Source organism: Lynx rufus, unplaced genomic scaffold (assembly GCF_022079265.1).
Source record: "Lynx rufus isolate CCGP_SWC_20201006 ecotype Redwood Valley unplaced genomic scaffold, mLynRuf1.p SCAF_4, whole genome shotgun sequence".
Classification (NCBI taxonomy): Eukaryota; Metazoa; Chordata; class Mammalia; order Carnivora; family Felidae; genus Lynx; species Lynx rufus.
In genome coordinates, this window is record NW_025814856.1 from 72355311 (window position 1) to 72371653 (window position 16343).

The window sequence follows — 16343 nt, forward strand, 5'->3', positions numbered from 1 at the left end:
GCCTGGTACCGTTTCTGACAACCCCACCACACCAATGGGAATGGCAGCGCTTTTCAAAGTTCTCGGCCTCGGGACCCCGTTATTATCCAAGACTCCGAACAGCTTCCTTGGTGTGGGTTACAGCGTCACTACTTACTGTATTAACAATTAAATCTGGAAGAGTTTTAAATATTTATTAATTCATCTAAAAGTAACAATAATAAACACATTACATTTTAATGTAAATAACACAGTCCTAGGAAAAAAACTGCCACTCAAATACAATCTTTCGTGAGAAGATTGATGTTGTTCTACGTATGTGTTGATCTCTCTGGGTCTGAACGGAGAGCAGAGGGCTGGATTCTCACGCATCCTTCTGCATCAGTCTGTTGTGATCTGTCATTTTACCTGCCGTATATGAAGAAAATGCGGCCTCACACAGACATGCCTTTGGAAAAGTGAGGACTTTACAGGCGGTCCCAGGTGCTCCGCCGCTGCTCTGGGTTTGCAGATCCCACGATGAACACTGCTGTTCCAGGTGACAGAGCTGAAGAGGAAGTGGCACTGTGTGTCAATGTGGCAGGTGGTGCTGTGCATATCGGCGAAGTGAGAACTGAGAATGAGAAGGTGCGGAACAATGGGGGCAGTTTGATACACACCCAGCCCTTGAGACAAAAATAAAATAAAATAAAATAAAATAAAATAAAATAAAGGCTCCCACCATCAGCAGCTGAATGTAACAAGTGGTTCACAGAAATTCTTGAAAATTTAACACTGGCTCCCGGGAGCTGGGAGAAGGGGTTCCAGTGCATTTCTGGGGTGAACTGAGATCAAGATTTTATACCTGAGGGCCACCTGGGTGGCTCAGTCAGTTGAATATCCAACTTCGGCTTAGGTTATGATCTCTCAGTTTGTGGGTTCGAGCCCCACGCCGGGCTCTGTGCGGATAGCCCAGAGCCTGGAGCCTGCTTTGGATTCTGTGTCTCCCTTCCTCTCTGCCCCTCCCCTGCTCGCACTCTCTCTCCCCCCCCTCCAAAATAAATGAACATTAAAAAAAAAATTTAAAGATTTAATACCTGATCATTTTATCAAGTAAATAAAACATAAAGTCATCAGTAAAGAGAAAATGGGGAAATGCTACCGACGGCTCATCTCCTAAGCGTGCTTCTTTTGAAGACATTCAGAACAAATCAGGTTTCATTCAAAGCAGGTGAATCAGTCTGTGTTCTTACTGTAAGCAACAGAAATAAACTCTGTCCATCTCAAAGAAATGGGCGGGGGAGGGGACACTAGGGTGGCTTAGTCAGTTTAACATCCAACACTTGATTTTGGCTCAGGTCATAATCTCACAGTTCATGAGATCAAGCCATGCACGAGGCTCTGCGTTGACAGCGTGGAGTCTGCTTAGGGTTCTCTGTCTTCCTCTCTCTCTGCCCCTCCCCTGCTTGCACCCTCGCTCCCCTAAAACAAATAAGTGAACATTTGTTTAAAAAGAAAGAAATGGGGGCACATTTGCTATGATAGAATTGACAAAAGCTTAAGAGCTTGGATTGGGAAATGAGCAGATCCAGAGGTAGAAAATGCAATCATCCTTTGGAAAAAAAAAAAAAAAATTGGCCAGGACACCATGATACAAGGAAAGGATTGTTTCCTTGAATGGAACAATATGGGACATAGTCAGATATGGAAAGTGGAAGAGGATTATCAAATGACACTGAGTCCGATAATGACAGAAAGAGAAGATTCAGGGGACAGAGGAATTTCCCAAGCCCCAACAGGCTAATGATTTCACCCGTGCTTTAGTGAGAACTGACTCCTTATTAACACTAGAATTGTTCTTTGTTTTATGAGTTGATTATTTGTAGCTGGAAAAGACATATATATTGCAAAAGTAAATGTCTCAGTAAACTACCCACAGAATAGATTTACTATTTCCCAACTCCTTTTCTGGTGTTTATGGAAATCCAAATTTACCTAAGTCCTTTGGGTATTGTTAAAGAAATGTATGTCGAATATTGCGTCAATACGGTTCTTTCCTCATCTGCAGGATCACAGCCATACTAAGAATAAAAAGAAGTAATAAAAGTTTAGGTGGGGCCAAAAGTTAAAGCGAAATTTGGGAGATATCATCTGAACAGCTTTTTAGTCCCTGTGATTTGGACTCTATTAGGTCTTAGACGTTATCTGTAGTAGGGAAGAAGGAACATTTTTCTTCTGAAGACCACTCACAGGGAAATAATTAAACTACAGCTAATACAGCTAATAAAGGGCTATATCAAAACACCAAATAATTTCATTCGGGGATTTTATTTAGAACAATTTCAATTTTTTTTTCTTTTTAGGGGTAAGAATGGATAACGCTGCTTTATTGTGTTAAATATTTCAATTTCATATGTTCACGGTAGAGGGGATGGGGAAAGCCTAGGAAGCAGGAGCGTCAAACACAAAAGCAGACAAAGATCATTGGAGACAAGGAGAGAGGTGTGGAGAAGCAGAAAGGCAAGGCCATCAGGGGGCTTGAGGGAGAGAGTTCCAGGCTCTTCAAGACAAGAGTGGAGAATGGTCTGGGGATCACGTAGAAAAAAAGCGGAGCATACCTGTACCGTTACCTCCCCCGCGTTCCAGATCTGCCTCCGAGGGGGTTGCATTCAGGGGCACCTGGCTCCACACCGAAAAGTAAATGCACCGTGAAACAGAAATTCCTACACGCAAGCTGACGCCGCGGGCGCGTTTGGCTTTATTTTTGTAAGTTACCGGTCTTGCCTGGAGAAAATGGCATGCTTCCACCTGCGTTTCTGCCTCGCTCAAGCACTGCTCTGTGTGCAGAGGATTTGCGGTGTTTGGTCAGGGAGGGCACTTCCTGACTTTCTTGGAACATGGCCCTTCCTGCACCTGCTCTGAGCTCTGTAGCCCTGCATGGAAACTTCGCGTCAAGTCTTTCCATAGGGCAATCTATAAATCACCCTGCGTCGCAATATTAAACTTCAAAAATCGGCTTGCCACCGAGGAGCGCTGGTCAGACGACGCTTGTCTGCGGCCTTGCTTTGGCAGTTTCTGAAGGTTACTTCTCTTTCTGAAACGCTAGACCAAAGTTAACTGATCGTGGCTCTTTTGTGCCCTGATCCCTGAGCCGGCAGTGTCACCACCGCCATCAGACGAGGTCCTAACCTGCAATAACTGTATGTCTACAGCATCCTGTGCCCTTCGTGGCTGTGGTCACCAGATTTAGCAATTACATATACAGGGTGCTGAGGTACACTTGAAATAGTTACGCGGCCTCTGTATTAAATATAAAGGAAAGTGACGCTGTGTGTGTCTGTCCTTCCACACAAGTGCAAGTGGCATGTGAGGACAGGAGCAAGTGGTCCCGGTCTACTAGGAGGAAAAGGGACTCTGCACCATCTGGACCCCAGGTACTAGGTGATAGTCAACTGTAAGGCAACGGTCTGGAGTCTGCCATAGCTAAGAGAACACGGTCTGCCTTTGGTACGTCCTACGCAAGCACCAGGTCGAATTCGGCTTCCTGGCCCTCCCCAGGAAGAGCGCCGGCCTGGCTTTGGGGGAGTCATAGGAGGAGCCAGCTCACCACACTCCTGTGCTTCCCTGGGCAGAAAGAAGCCAGATGTGGAAAGGATAATAGCTCACCGACTCCTCTCCCATCCACGTTCCACCTCTGGGAATAGATTCCTTTTCAATGTGCTGTCTGAGTTAGGAGAGGTATAAAATAGTTGGGTCCAGGCCATAGAAGACAGCCCATAAATTACCTATCTTGCTGATTTTCAAGACTTCTCTTGGTTCAGCTAAGCAAAATCAGCTCTATGCTCAGAATATCTTATGTTCTCAGAGGCCCCAAGGGGTTTTGATAACTGCTATTTGCATAGGTGCATTTTGGTTTCTAAGGCTCTTTAAAATGTATCAATCATCTCAATTTAATCCCCCCACAGCAAGCCCGGGAGAAGGGTACTTGTTCCTTCCACAGATAAGGAAACTGATGTTCATGGACATGTTGGTACTCGATAAACCCTTCTGCAGACTCAACCGAGAGCATTCAGCCTCCCAAACCCAGCACGGTGCCCTTCAGCTAGTGGTCTTTCTTTTATTTTCATGCCTGTGGGGCCTGACCCAGTTCTTGTGACCCAGTCTAGGGCTGTTTTTCAAGCCCCCAGGTGGCCACTCTGTGGCCAATCAGCAGATTGGGGGTAAGTACTTAAAAGATGTGTTAGATAGCAACCATTATCATTTGAGTATGAATTCATTCATGGTTTTACCAGGGAAAGAGAAATGGCAGAGTTGCCTCTCTGTTTGTTGTCTGTGCATTTCCCTTCTCCTCCTCCGTCTCCCGTTCTGCAGGGAAACAGGACACAAACTCAAAGGAACAGCTCACCTGAGGGTAGGACCTCCAGATTCTCAGATGCATGCTTGCTCTGTGAACTACAGTAGCCTGTGTCTGCAGGAAGGAACGAGGAAACACAGGGGTGAGAGCAGAAGATGGGGAAGGGGCAGAGTCCTTGAAGTTTGGGGGAACGGAGACCCTGATTTCAAAAAGCTCAGGAAGCCAGGAAAGGAGTCAGAGCCCAGCCACGCTTTAGCTTCGGATAAGATTCTGAAGAGAGGCTGAGGGCTTTGGACAATTGTTTGGCGAGGTGGATGTGGACAGGAAGGCCTCATTCCCTGCCCAGGATGTAGCTGAATGAAAGGGTGTGCTGAGCAGGGAGGGCAGGCATACTTCTAGAGGTGGGTGGTAGCACGCCCTAGGGGTGAATGAAATGCAGTCCCAAGAACAAAACTGCAGGGGAGACGGGAGCAGCAGAGGTGAGGCTTGAAGACACAGAAAATGTGCGAGAAAGGTCTGTGCTGCCAGCCCGAAGTCAGAATCCTCCTAGCGGAGGGCAGGGCCGCCTTCCTTTGCCTCCCTCTGTGCAAAGTCCAGGCTGGTCCCCGCTGGGCGTGATGCTAATAATAACAACCAGCAATAAAACGCATAGGGCACCCTAAGGAAGGCCTCACTGCGCAGCAATCTGTCCAGACTCTGCAGGGAAGAGTGGAGAGAGAGCCTTAGAGGGAGGAAGGGTAATGGGAGCCTCCAGCCTGTATATGGCTCCACCAGGACCATGAGTGTCAGGTAGATACTGTGGGGTTCACCACAGGGGCAGAGACTGAACAGGTGACAGTGGGCATGAAGCCAGAGGGGACCTCCTGTGCAAAGCAGATGCGCAGTACAAATGCTCCAGCAGCAAGCCCCCCAGGAACTGACAGCTGTACCCGGGAGAGCCAGCGGCTGGACACCTGCTGCCCACAGGGACCCGGACGCAGAAACATCCAAGAAAGGATATGACCCTAAAGTCTCTTCCTTACACAGCCACCAGAAGATCTGGAAACGACATAGAAAGATCTGGAAGGGAGGAGCAAGGAGAAATAATAGCAAAACACATCCCTCTCTGTTCCCAACACTCACAGAAGCCCATGCTCAGGGGCCGGAGCATATGTGTCTGGTCAAATAAGATCCTGAAGAACTTTTTCCCTCTCTAGTGGTTTCCTTTATTATAGATTTTTTATTTATGGTAATTTAGTGTGCATACATAACTAGGGTAATAATTAAAGAACATTTTAAAAACTTTTTACTAAAGACATTTCCAAACCTATGCAAAATAGCAACCATATACCCATCACACAGCTTCAACTATTTTCAGCTAATGCCAGTCTTGCTTCATTTAGAATCCCACCCAATACCCTCCCCATCTCCCCATCATTACTCCCCAGCATTAATTTTAACCAAAACCCAGACATACTTTCATTTTGCCATAAATAGTTCAGTGTATATCTCTAAAAGATAAGGAATCTAGACTAAACATTTTTATTGGTCTGCACTGGACTGGATTCCATGGGATTTGCCTGAAGCATATACACACAGAGAATAGAAAAGGAAATTTCCATAGACTGTGGCGGAAGGTTTAAATACCACAAAACCATTTAATAATAGTCAAACCCCCACAAAGTTTTGGGCTGTTCAATAAAATTATTATAACTCAAGTATGAACTACTTTATAGGATTCACACAATGAGCTGATTCAGGAGCAAGAAGCTGGGAACCTGAGGCCCCATTCTAGGGCGAGATGGCCTTGACCTCTAGGATGGTAGTGCCTGTGCTGGAGAACGCCAGGCGTCTCAGAGCAGAGCGCAGGTGGCCAAGACGACCATCCCCACCCTCAGGAAGAAAACAGCGTATCTGGTTTAGGTTCTACTACTTTTTACTTTTGACTCCAAATTGATATTGAAAAGTTGCATAGACTTATCAGAGTAACTGTGTTGTCACCACATCACAAACAAGGAAACCAGATGACCAAGTCATGAGGATGAAAGGTACAGCCTGGGGAATGTAGTCAGTGGTCCTATAACGATGTCATATGGTGACAGACGGAAGGATCGTGGGATCGATCGTGGGATTGAACCTTGTGTTGGGCTCCGCACAGAGATTCTCTCTCTCTCTCTCTCTCTCTGTGCCCCTCTCCCCACTTGTATTCTCTCTCTGTCTCTAAAAAAAAAAAAAAAAAAAAAAAAAATTAAAAAAATTAAAACTCTAAAGAGAAGAAAAGAAAGAACAGATATGTCCGCTGCCCTTATGGAATTTACGCGAGAGAGACACATGAGAATTGAGAAAACACAGTATGACAAATAGTGAAGGAAAAACCAAGTGCCATGTGAACAAACAGCGAGAAGCTCTACTTGAGATCATTACCTACTGAGCGCCAGTTCCCAAAGATAAACACACAGAGCCTTTTAGTCATTTGTTTGAATGTTTTTCTCATTAATTGCTACGGAGGGTGGGGGCGAGAAAACAACGGTATGAAAGTTTAAGAAACATGAAACACCAAAAAATTCTTAAAAAGAAAAAAAGGAAAATGGATCATTTCTTCCACATGGTGTAGTGTCTACTCAGGATGAAGAGTTTGCCATGTCCAAAGAATTTCATGAAAATTTGAGAATTCTAAGCCTGTGTCATGTCACTGACTTAGCTGTTAAATAGCACTTATGTAGCCCCCTTCCCCCAACTCAGTTACTAACCGTGCAAGGGGAGGGCTGAGATTTTGACAAAAAATTCCTTCAGAATGGTAATTCTCCACCTCAGGGACTTGGACCATTGAGAAATCTGGGAGGTAGTGAATTGAGACCCCAATCCACATCATACAAGCATCATATTGGCTCTTTTTAAATCCAATAAAATATACAGCATGGATAATGAGTTTTGTGTGTAAAACAACATCACCTATTTTATTAAATAGATGCATTAGTATCAGTAACAGTTATATGTTTTTTAGGTTTATTTTATTTTTGAGAGAGAGAGAGAGTGAGAGAACATGGGCATGAGCGGGAGAGGGGTAGAGAGAGAGGGAGAGACAGAATCCCAACCAGGCTCTGCACTGACAGCATCGAGCCCAATGTGGGGCTCAACCCCACAAACCATGAGATCATGACCTGAGCCGAGATCAAGAGTTGGATGCCTAGAGTCGGATGCCTAGCTGACTTAGCCACCCAAGTGTCCCCTTCTTTTTTTTATTTTTCTTAACACTTATTCATTTTTGAGAGACAGAAACAGAGCACAAGCGGAGGAGGGGCAGAGAGAGAGGGAGACACAGAATCTGAAGCAGGCTCCAGGCTCTGAGCTGTCAGGACAGAGCCCGACACAGGGTTGAAACCCATGAACCATGAGATCGTGACCTGAGCCAAAGTCGGACACTTAACCAACTGAGCCACCCAGGGACCCCCGAACATTTTTCTTAAAATGGATTTTCATTTCCATTAACAAATGGAGGTAAAAGAACTTGAGCACCATACATTGTCAACTATAACATAAAGATTTTTTCTTTTTCATTGTGAATTTCAGCATTTTCTGTTGTTTTATAATGTACAGTTGAGAAGTGAGTAATCCTTGTACATCATGCAGCCAAAGGAACGGGGGTTTAGGAGGAGTAGGACGGGAGTCGGGTTTTTGATTCATCAACATGGCATGTTCCTTCTCCCTGAGCCTCGGTGCCCTCACGTGTGAACACACATTTGTCAGAGTCGCATGAAGGTCAAGGAGCACCGTGTGTGACATCTCTGGGGACAGAAGGAAATCTCTGCATTGGTTAGGATGCTGTCAGTGCACAGCCCAATGTGGGGCTCGAACCCACGAACTGTGAGATCATGACCTGAGCCAAAGTCGAATGCTCAACTGACTGAGCCACCCAGGCGCCCCAGTATTGTTTTATCAATTTTAAACCACAGATTCCAGGAAGCTGATAAAAGTTAGAAAATCACTGTTATTGAAAATGTGTGTAATTGTGGTAGGACATTCCTTGTGGCGAGATGTCCAACGCCCTAGAGTGCAGTCTTGTCTTTGAGGACTTTGAGAACCAGGAATGATAGCCCATCGCTAGTTGGGACCTGAGGAAGGAAACCTGGAGATGCAGACTTGCATGTTGGAAGCTGCTTAGGACATGAGCTCAGGCTCAACACCGGTAGTGAGTGAGGGGAGCAGGACTGGTTTACAGCAAGGGTCAGCAAACTTTGGTATAAAGGGTCAGATAGTAAATCCTCTTGGCTTTCTGGGCCATACAGTTTGACTGTTGTGGCATAAAAGCAGCCACACAAAATATATAAAGAGATGAGCTTGGAGGTGGCCCACTAAAATTTCACTTACAGACACTAGTAAATTTAAATTTACCAGAATTTCAATTGCATGTAATTTTTATATATCACAGAATATCTTCTCCTTTTCATTTTTTCCAACCATCTAAAAATGTAAAAACCATTCTTAGCTCATGGGCCCTACAGAAACAAGCAGCAGGCTACATCTGGCTGGTGAGCTGTCATCGTTGACCCTGGTTCAGAGGCAGAAGTTGAAATGAGATGAGGTCACAACAGCGTGTCTGCCTGTCCTTTGTAGGGTCCGGGAGCCGGGATGGCCCTGCAGAGTTGCCCTGAATCAGCAGAAAGTTGCCCTACAGTGTGACCTTGGTGGCTGGATATTCCTGGGAAGGGGAATGGCATTGAAGGAGGTGCCCGTCTTTAGCACCAGGACCAGTCCCAGACAGGGACACAACTGAGAGCTGTCATCTGTTCTCAGCAATGGGGTAATGAGCATCTCAGTCCTAGAGGGGCACAGACCAGGTATTCCAATGACCAAACTAGTCCCATTATAATGGATTCCATGGTTATCCACACTTTGATTTCAAGAACATGCTATCGCTCTTTCCAGCAAGTGAAGTTACATGCAAACGAAGCCCAATTCTCTATCACACCCTAAAAAATGATATCTGTTCTTTGGGGCTGCCACCCTCTCAAGTCTCAACTCAAGTTAGGAGGGGGTGCCACTGAGAAGTTAGCGTTCCCCTCAAATTCAACCTCATTAATTCGAGTTGCTCACTCTGAGCCAGGAGTGCTGCCAGGGTCTGTACCTATTCTGAGGACATAGACTGGATTTGAAGTCTAGTCCTTGCAACAAGTCTATTGAGAAATCAAAGCCTGCAAGTCTAATTTCTTCTACATGCTTTCCTATTTCTCCCACCAAATCCTCATTTCTTGACACTTTTAATGACAGCTTGGCCCAGCTCTATGTCTCCCGGCCACTGTCAGTTGCTGGAACGATGCTCAGTTTGGGAATTCAATGTTCCTCTCTTCTTGCCTTAATGAGAGCTGGAGCTGTGGTTGGCGTGGGCAGGGCACCAGGATCTCCCTCGGTCCTTTCTGGGCACAAGCCCCTCATTGTAGGCAGCAGAAGAAGGAGAGAAAAGAGGGCATCTGTCCCTCATTTGTGCTGGAGGACATGGCCATGGCCCCAACAGGCCCCACTGACAAAGGGCCCACTCATTGCAGTGAGCATCCTGGTGACTGGGTTGCATCTCAGTGGAGGCATCACACCATGCCTGGGACAGATCCCCGAATCCCAGACTACTCTACTACCCACTGCTTATTTCCACTAGATCCAGCTTCTGTAATTCTTGAGGCCTCGCATAGTTCTGGCATTCTCTGCACCTGGAAGTCTATCAAAACAACATCTCTCCTCAATTTATTGGAGGTTCTCACAGGCTTAGTAGCCCAGGGTCAGAACTAGCTAAGTGATCCGACCAGGGGGTACATGTCCTTTCTCCTTATCTTGCAGGAACTCTTTCTGAGCAATTCCCACCCTTATTCTTCCCAAGCTTACAGGAAAGGAATTAGCAGCAATTCAAACGCCATTTCCAAGGCAAGGTTGAGAGCAGAAAACCATCTCCCCTCACAGGCCCAGCATCCCCCCAGCAGCCCCTTCTCCAAGGCCTCCTCTTAGAGGGATGGTTTTGTTAGGTAGGAGCTACACTTGAGCAGTGGAAGGAATACCCCAAAGCAGAGTTCCCAAGTCCCTGAAGGGGAGTGACAGAGAACAGGAGCTGGAGGCAAGGACAGTGATATATTTATACATTAAAAGCCCAGGAGCTCAATATCCTGACCTTATGGCTTCTAAGCTCTTTGGGGCTGACAGACCAAAGAGCCATAGGTGCGGAACAGGAGCTCTTTTCTACCACCTCTGACTCAGGGTAACCTCTAGACTCTTTATAATGTATCTGCATTGCAGGTAGAAGCCATTCCATGGAGAAAGGCTGCCTTGACTGGGTACAGACCTTATGGGGTCAAAAACTCCCCCTCCCAACTTGTGGGAGGAGTTTCCCAAAAGATTGGAAGCAGCCTCCATGAAAGACCACCCCACTGCTTGTCACAGCTCCACCAGCCCAGAGAGACACAACAAATACCCAATCCCAAACAACCTAAGGGCCTTTCACCTTGAGAACCTGCCCACTCTCCCACCTTGAGACTGTACTTTTGCTTTAATAAACTGCTTTGTGCTTGCTATTTTCCTTCTGGCTGTCTTTATTGTGAGCCGGGATTCCCATGCAAATCTTGTGGAAGGACCTCCTTTTGCACCAGGCAGACTCAACCCTAATAGCTGGAGTTGATGCCTGGCCTCCCTCCTGCCAAGCATCTGGAAGCCCTCTGGTGAGATGGCTCGCCCGAAATGCTGGCGGCACTTTGGACATAGTATTTCGGTCACTTAGCACTATTTGCCCATAATTTGGGGCTGTCACTGCAGTTCCGACCAAGAGGGAAGATCTCGCTTAACGTGCTCTGATATATTTTTGTTTCCTTTGGGTTGGACTGAGTTGGTTCTATTGTTTTGTGTTCTTTTGCCTTAGCAAGTGACAAGGGACTACTAGAGATTTAAAACAAAACAAAACAAAACAAAACAAAACGCACTCCCCTGGAAAACTCATCTTTGCTTTTCTAATCCCTTCATGGCAAGCGCTCTAGGTTGCATTTAATGGCTGTTCATTCTGCTTATCTTAGGGAAAAGTAAGTCCTATCTACATAGCTGATAGCCATCTTTCAAAGCTTCTTATTTCACACTTGATTTGAAACTTAAAATCAGGCTCTTGGACAGAGGGAAACAGAGTATTCCTTTTCAGGGGGAACTTTCTTAGAATTCTGCATGCTTATTCTACTCCTGAAATCAGCCATTGCAGAAATGCAATGCGAGTCAGTCCCAGTTATGCACTATCTACTAAATGCATGTGTATGCACATGAACTTGTCAGGTGTTCCCACGGTTCCACTAGGACGGGGGTGGGAGAGAACTTCCAGTAGAATATCAACACCTGTGGGGCAAGAGGTGGATAGGAAAGCCAGGTTGCTCCAGGAGCAGCCTTCCAAGAAGAGATCTGTAGAGTCAGACACACAAGATTCTAACTGCACTTCGAATTCAGACTGGCTTTAGAAGACTTTTGATACCAAGGGGAACTGCCACCTAGGAAGAGGGAGGGAGTTTGTGATCTTTCCCTGGCTGGGTGTGCAAATAAGCAGAAACCAATGCAGATAGCATGCTTCACCTGACCATTGAAAAAAGGGGGAATTCAGCCCTTTTCTTCCCTCAACCTTTCAATTATATTCAGCTTTGTAAAAAAAGAAGTTAGTTTCATGTTTGATCTTTTTTGGAAAAAAAATATTACAAATAAGTGGATTTTTAAAGATGATTTTTTTAAGGCGGCCAATGACTCTGTATGATTCTATAATGGTGGGTACATATCATCATTATGCATCTGTCCAATGCCACAGAATGTATAATACCAGAAGTGAACCCTAACATCGACTATGGACCCTGGATGGTAATGATATGTCTGCGTAGGTCCATCCCTTGTAACAAATGCACCCTCTGGTTGGGGATGTTGATAACGGGGAAGGCTGTGCATGTGTGGGTCACGGGGTCTATGGGAAATCTTTGTACCTCCCACTCAATTTTGCTGAGAACCTAAAAGTGCTTAATAAAATTAAGTCTATTAAAAAGTATTGCTCAGGCTTTCATCTTTTTAACACTGGAGAAAGCAAAGCTGCATTTGATTCCATTCAACCTACACTCAGAGCAAAAAGTACTATCACCATTTAAGACCTGTGCAAGGGAAACTTTTGCCAGTGGACCCTGGGATCTCCCCAGAGGCTGCTCTGCTTTCCTGTGAGATGCCTGCTTCAGGCCATTCTAATCTATCCCGGAGATCTAAGAGGACACTGACACCATCGAGCAAAACAAGTAGGGGGTGCGGGGGTGGGGGAGGGATGTTAATAAGTCATACCCGTTGGCTTTCTCTGGCCACCATATGGACTTGATTCACCCCCTGAAGATGGGGACCTGCTGCTCCTGTCCTGTAACTGCTGGGAATTTTATGTCTAATAAAGGCTTCATTAACACAAGGGTAATCACGCCTCGGGTTTAATGGCTGGGAGGTCTGGGGGTTTGGTATATTTTATATTAAAATGTTCACATTCTTCCATCTGGGCTTCTTTAAAAACAGGGAAAAATCATGAAAAGGTGCCATTCTCCAACGTTGAGTCTACTTACACCTCCTTCCAAATGAGGTACAATATTGAAGGTATCTTTCACAGAGACGTGAGTATTTGTAATGAACAGGAATAACCTAGTTCAGTGAGATTTTGTTAGTATGGGCTCCATGCCCTTCCCCAAACAATTCTCGACATTGAAAGTGGATTCCAGAGAGATGGGTTGTTCCAAGACACCATTCATACATTGCTAGCTGTACCTTAACAAGAGCGGCAGGTGACCTTAAGTGATCCAGATAATATCGAGATGGCCTCAGCGGTGACTTCATTCTTGGTCCCACAGAACACTTCCATTACCTCTGCTAAAGCCTACACTTTGGTTTCCTTGAATGGTTCGCCTCTTAGGTTCAGAAAAGGATTCTTTCCCATCATCGTCCACTCCCACCTCCTCATTAACCCTTCAACTTGGAAATGAAAGAAAAATTGGCAATCTCAGAAAACGCTCTGTTTGGGCTTTTGTGTGGTACTTACAGGATGGCTAAATTAGCTCAGAGAATTCTTGGCTGGCAATCCTTATTACCAGCTATTGTTAACTCATCAGTAGGCCAAAATTGCATAAACCAAGTTTTCCACTCAATAATTAGCCAATGGTTTCCCTTGGTGGTTTCTTCCATCAACTAATTACAGCCTTCAAAAGAATGATATCATTGCTTGGCTAGAAGAAAAGTTAAGCTAATCAAAACCATTTTCATTGATGAATGACAAGAGAGAAAACGAATTTAAGATAAAGAAATCAGGCTGTCAGACTTGAGAGCCAGTGAATCCGCAGCTCGGAATTCTAAAATGAATCTTGAACATTGTGCTTCCTTGGCTGAGTTGGAGAAATATGGAGTTGGGGATATCAACAACCTAGAAGGAATGTCATATGCGATCCACCCAAACTTCTCAGCTTACAAAAATGAAACACTGAAGTCTGGAGATTAAAATCACTTGCCCAAAGTCTCAGAACAGAATTAAACTAAAACTTTGATCCCTCTGAGATCCTTTGAAGCTGTTAGTGATTAAAGTTCCATATCCTAATCGAATGAAGTGTGGAGAAAGAATAATCTTACACTTATTTGAATATATTCACAACAAGTTTTAAAGCATAATCGTCATTAATGTGCTATAGTTTGCGGAGGTGGCTCTCATTACTGAAAATTTCAGAGAGCCAAACCAGAATTTCTGTGTCTTCATACACTTTATGGGTTCTGTGGAACCCATCACCGGTGCAAATGGACTGTTTGCCTGAGCCACGCAGAATTTACACTCACTGTCGCTCACTAGTCATTGACAACTCAATGTGGTGACTGTTCTGGAAACCCAGTCTTTCAGCCTCACGTGAGCAGAGCTCTCTGCCAAGACTTGAGGGAAGCATAGCATGATCCAAAAATATATTTTGGTCTTCTAAACCCTGAGTTTTGGGAATTATTTGATACATAGTAAAAATGGTTCCATCTTTCCTTTGTATTTTTATTCTTTGTACATCATTAATAAATCATTCTAATATCATTCAAATATTCTCCTACACTTTATTTTTAAAGTTTTACTGTTTTACTCAATCTAAAATTTACATTTGCTTATGGAATGAGGAAGAATCTAGTTTTATTTTTATTTTAGTAGAAAGCCCAATATTTTATGGGTTTGTCGATTTTTTTTTCCTTGCCGGTTTATAACACCGCCTCCTGCATATACTTCTCAAAAATGCACACGTGGATTTTTTTTCTAGGCTCTTTATATTATGCTGTTGGCCTGTTAGTTTGTCACCTGATACATACAACTGTCTTAATTGACATTTCTTTATAATAAGTTTTCATATCTAGTAAGATGTGTCCCTTTTAATTTTTATTTTTGCTCAAAACTGAGAGTAAATATAGTTGACCATGTGATATTTATAAGAATTTCAACATCAACTTGTAAAAAATCATGTTAGAACATTATTTGGAATTGCATTAAATTTATATGTTTTGGGAGAATTTCCATTGAGCCTTTCCTTCTCTGAGAATAAAAAATGATATAGCTCTCTATATCAATTTATTGAATTTATATATTCAATAAACATGAATAAGTTCCACTTACTTAGAATTTTTTGGATTTTTTTTGTTTCTATTACCTTATAGTTTTTGTTGCCATATTAATTATATTTTTATTTGCACTTTTAATTATTTGTTGCTGACACATAAGCCTATGGTTGTTTTTGTATGTACACCTTGTATCTAAAACAATTGCTGAACTGTCTTATTATTTCAAATAATCTGTGAGAAAAGGCAACTTTATTTCTTTCCTCCTTTTTTTAATTGGTCCTTGTGCACTGCCTAGAACCCTAACTTGATGAAGAAGAAGCAGAGATACTAGGTATCCTTGTCCTTTTCCGGACATTTAAGGAATTGCTTCTTTTTTTAAAAAAATTTTTAATGTTTATTTATTTTTGAGAGAGAGAGAGAGACAGAGCACAAGGGGGGGGGAAGGGCAGAAAGAGAAAGATACACAGAATCCGAAGCAGGCTCCAGGCTCTGAGCTGTCAGCACAGAGCCCGACGTGGAGCTCGAACTCACGAACTGTGAGATCATGACCTGAGCCGAAGTTGAACCCTTAACCGGACTGAACCACCCACGCGCCCTTAAGGAAATGCTTTTATGGTTGCATCTTTATGTGTATTTGTTGCAGGTGTTTGTGGTTTGTTTGTTTTTTCTTAACTTCCATCAAATTAAGGAAATTTCCTCCCCATCACAGTTGTTGGAAAAGAAGGGGAATCTCCTATAAACATTCAGTTTAACAAAACTTGATTTTTGCCCAAAGCCATTTTGAATGTCATGGAAACAGAGTTACTAAAGAACTTCACTGAAGAGGTTCTGCATTTTTGCTTCTTCTAGGTGCCCCATAAGTATCAACCACTGTGAACCAATTCTCACTTACAATAATGACTTGCTTATGCTTTTTCACCTCTTGGAATCAGGATTCCAATTCAGGTGCAGGCCCAGGGATTCAATTTCTCATCAGAATTTGTTTTGCCACATCAAATTCATGACATAAGTGAGCTTCCTTGCCATTTCCCAATCCTATAAAGGGAGTTTATTATTCTCCTTTCTCCAAGACTGCAAAACTTTTGAAGTCTTAGCTTTATGCAAGGACTGCCCATCCAACTCCCTTGTATACAGGAACAAGGAACAGGAACTCTACAGGGGCATTAAGCCCAAACCCATAGTCCTACTATATCACTAGCTCCCCAGGGCTACTTTGCTGCTCCTGTCTTCATTGCCCTGCTGGTCAGCCTTTCTCCACTTCAGACACACTTAAGATGGTTCTCAAACTTGTTGGTTTCAGGAAACATTTTTACTTGTAAAGTTTATTGACAACTCCAAAGAATTTTATGTAGGTGGATTATGTTACTAATAGTTACTGATTGAAGATTAAAACAAAAAGTTAGGGATGCCTGGGTGGCTCAGTCGGTTAAACGTCTGACTCCTGATTGCGGTTCAGGTCATG

The 16343-nt window shown here is 43.9% G+C and overlaps 1 pseudogene; it reads left to right on the forward strand.

The window, feature by feature from the left end:
• Positions 1-498: 498 nt before the first annotated feature.
• Positions 499-16343, forward strand: part of LOC124523390 (40S ribosomal protein S6-like) — a 28242-nt pseudogene continuing 12397 nt past the window's right edge.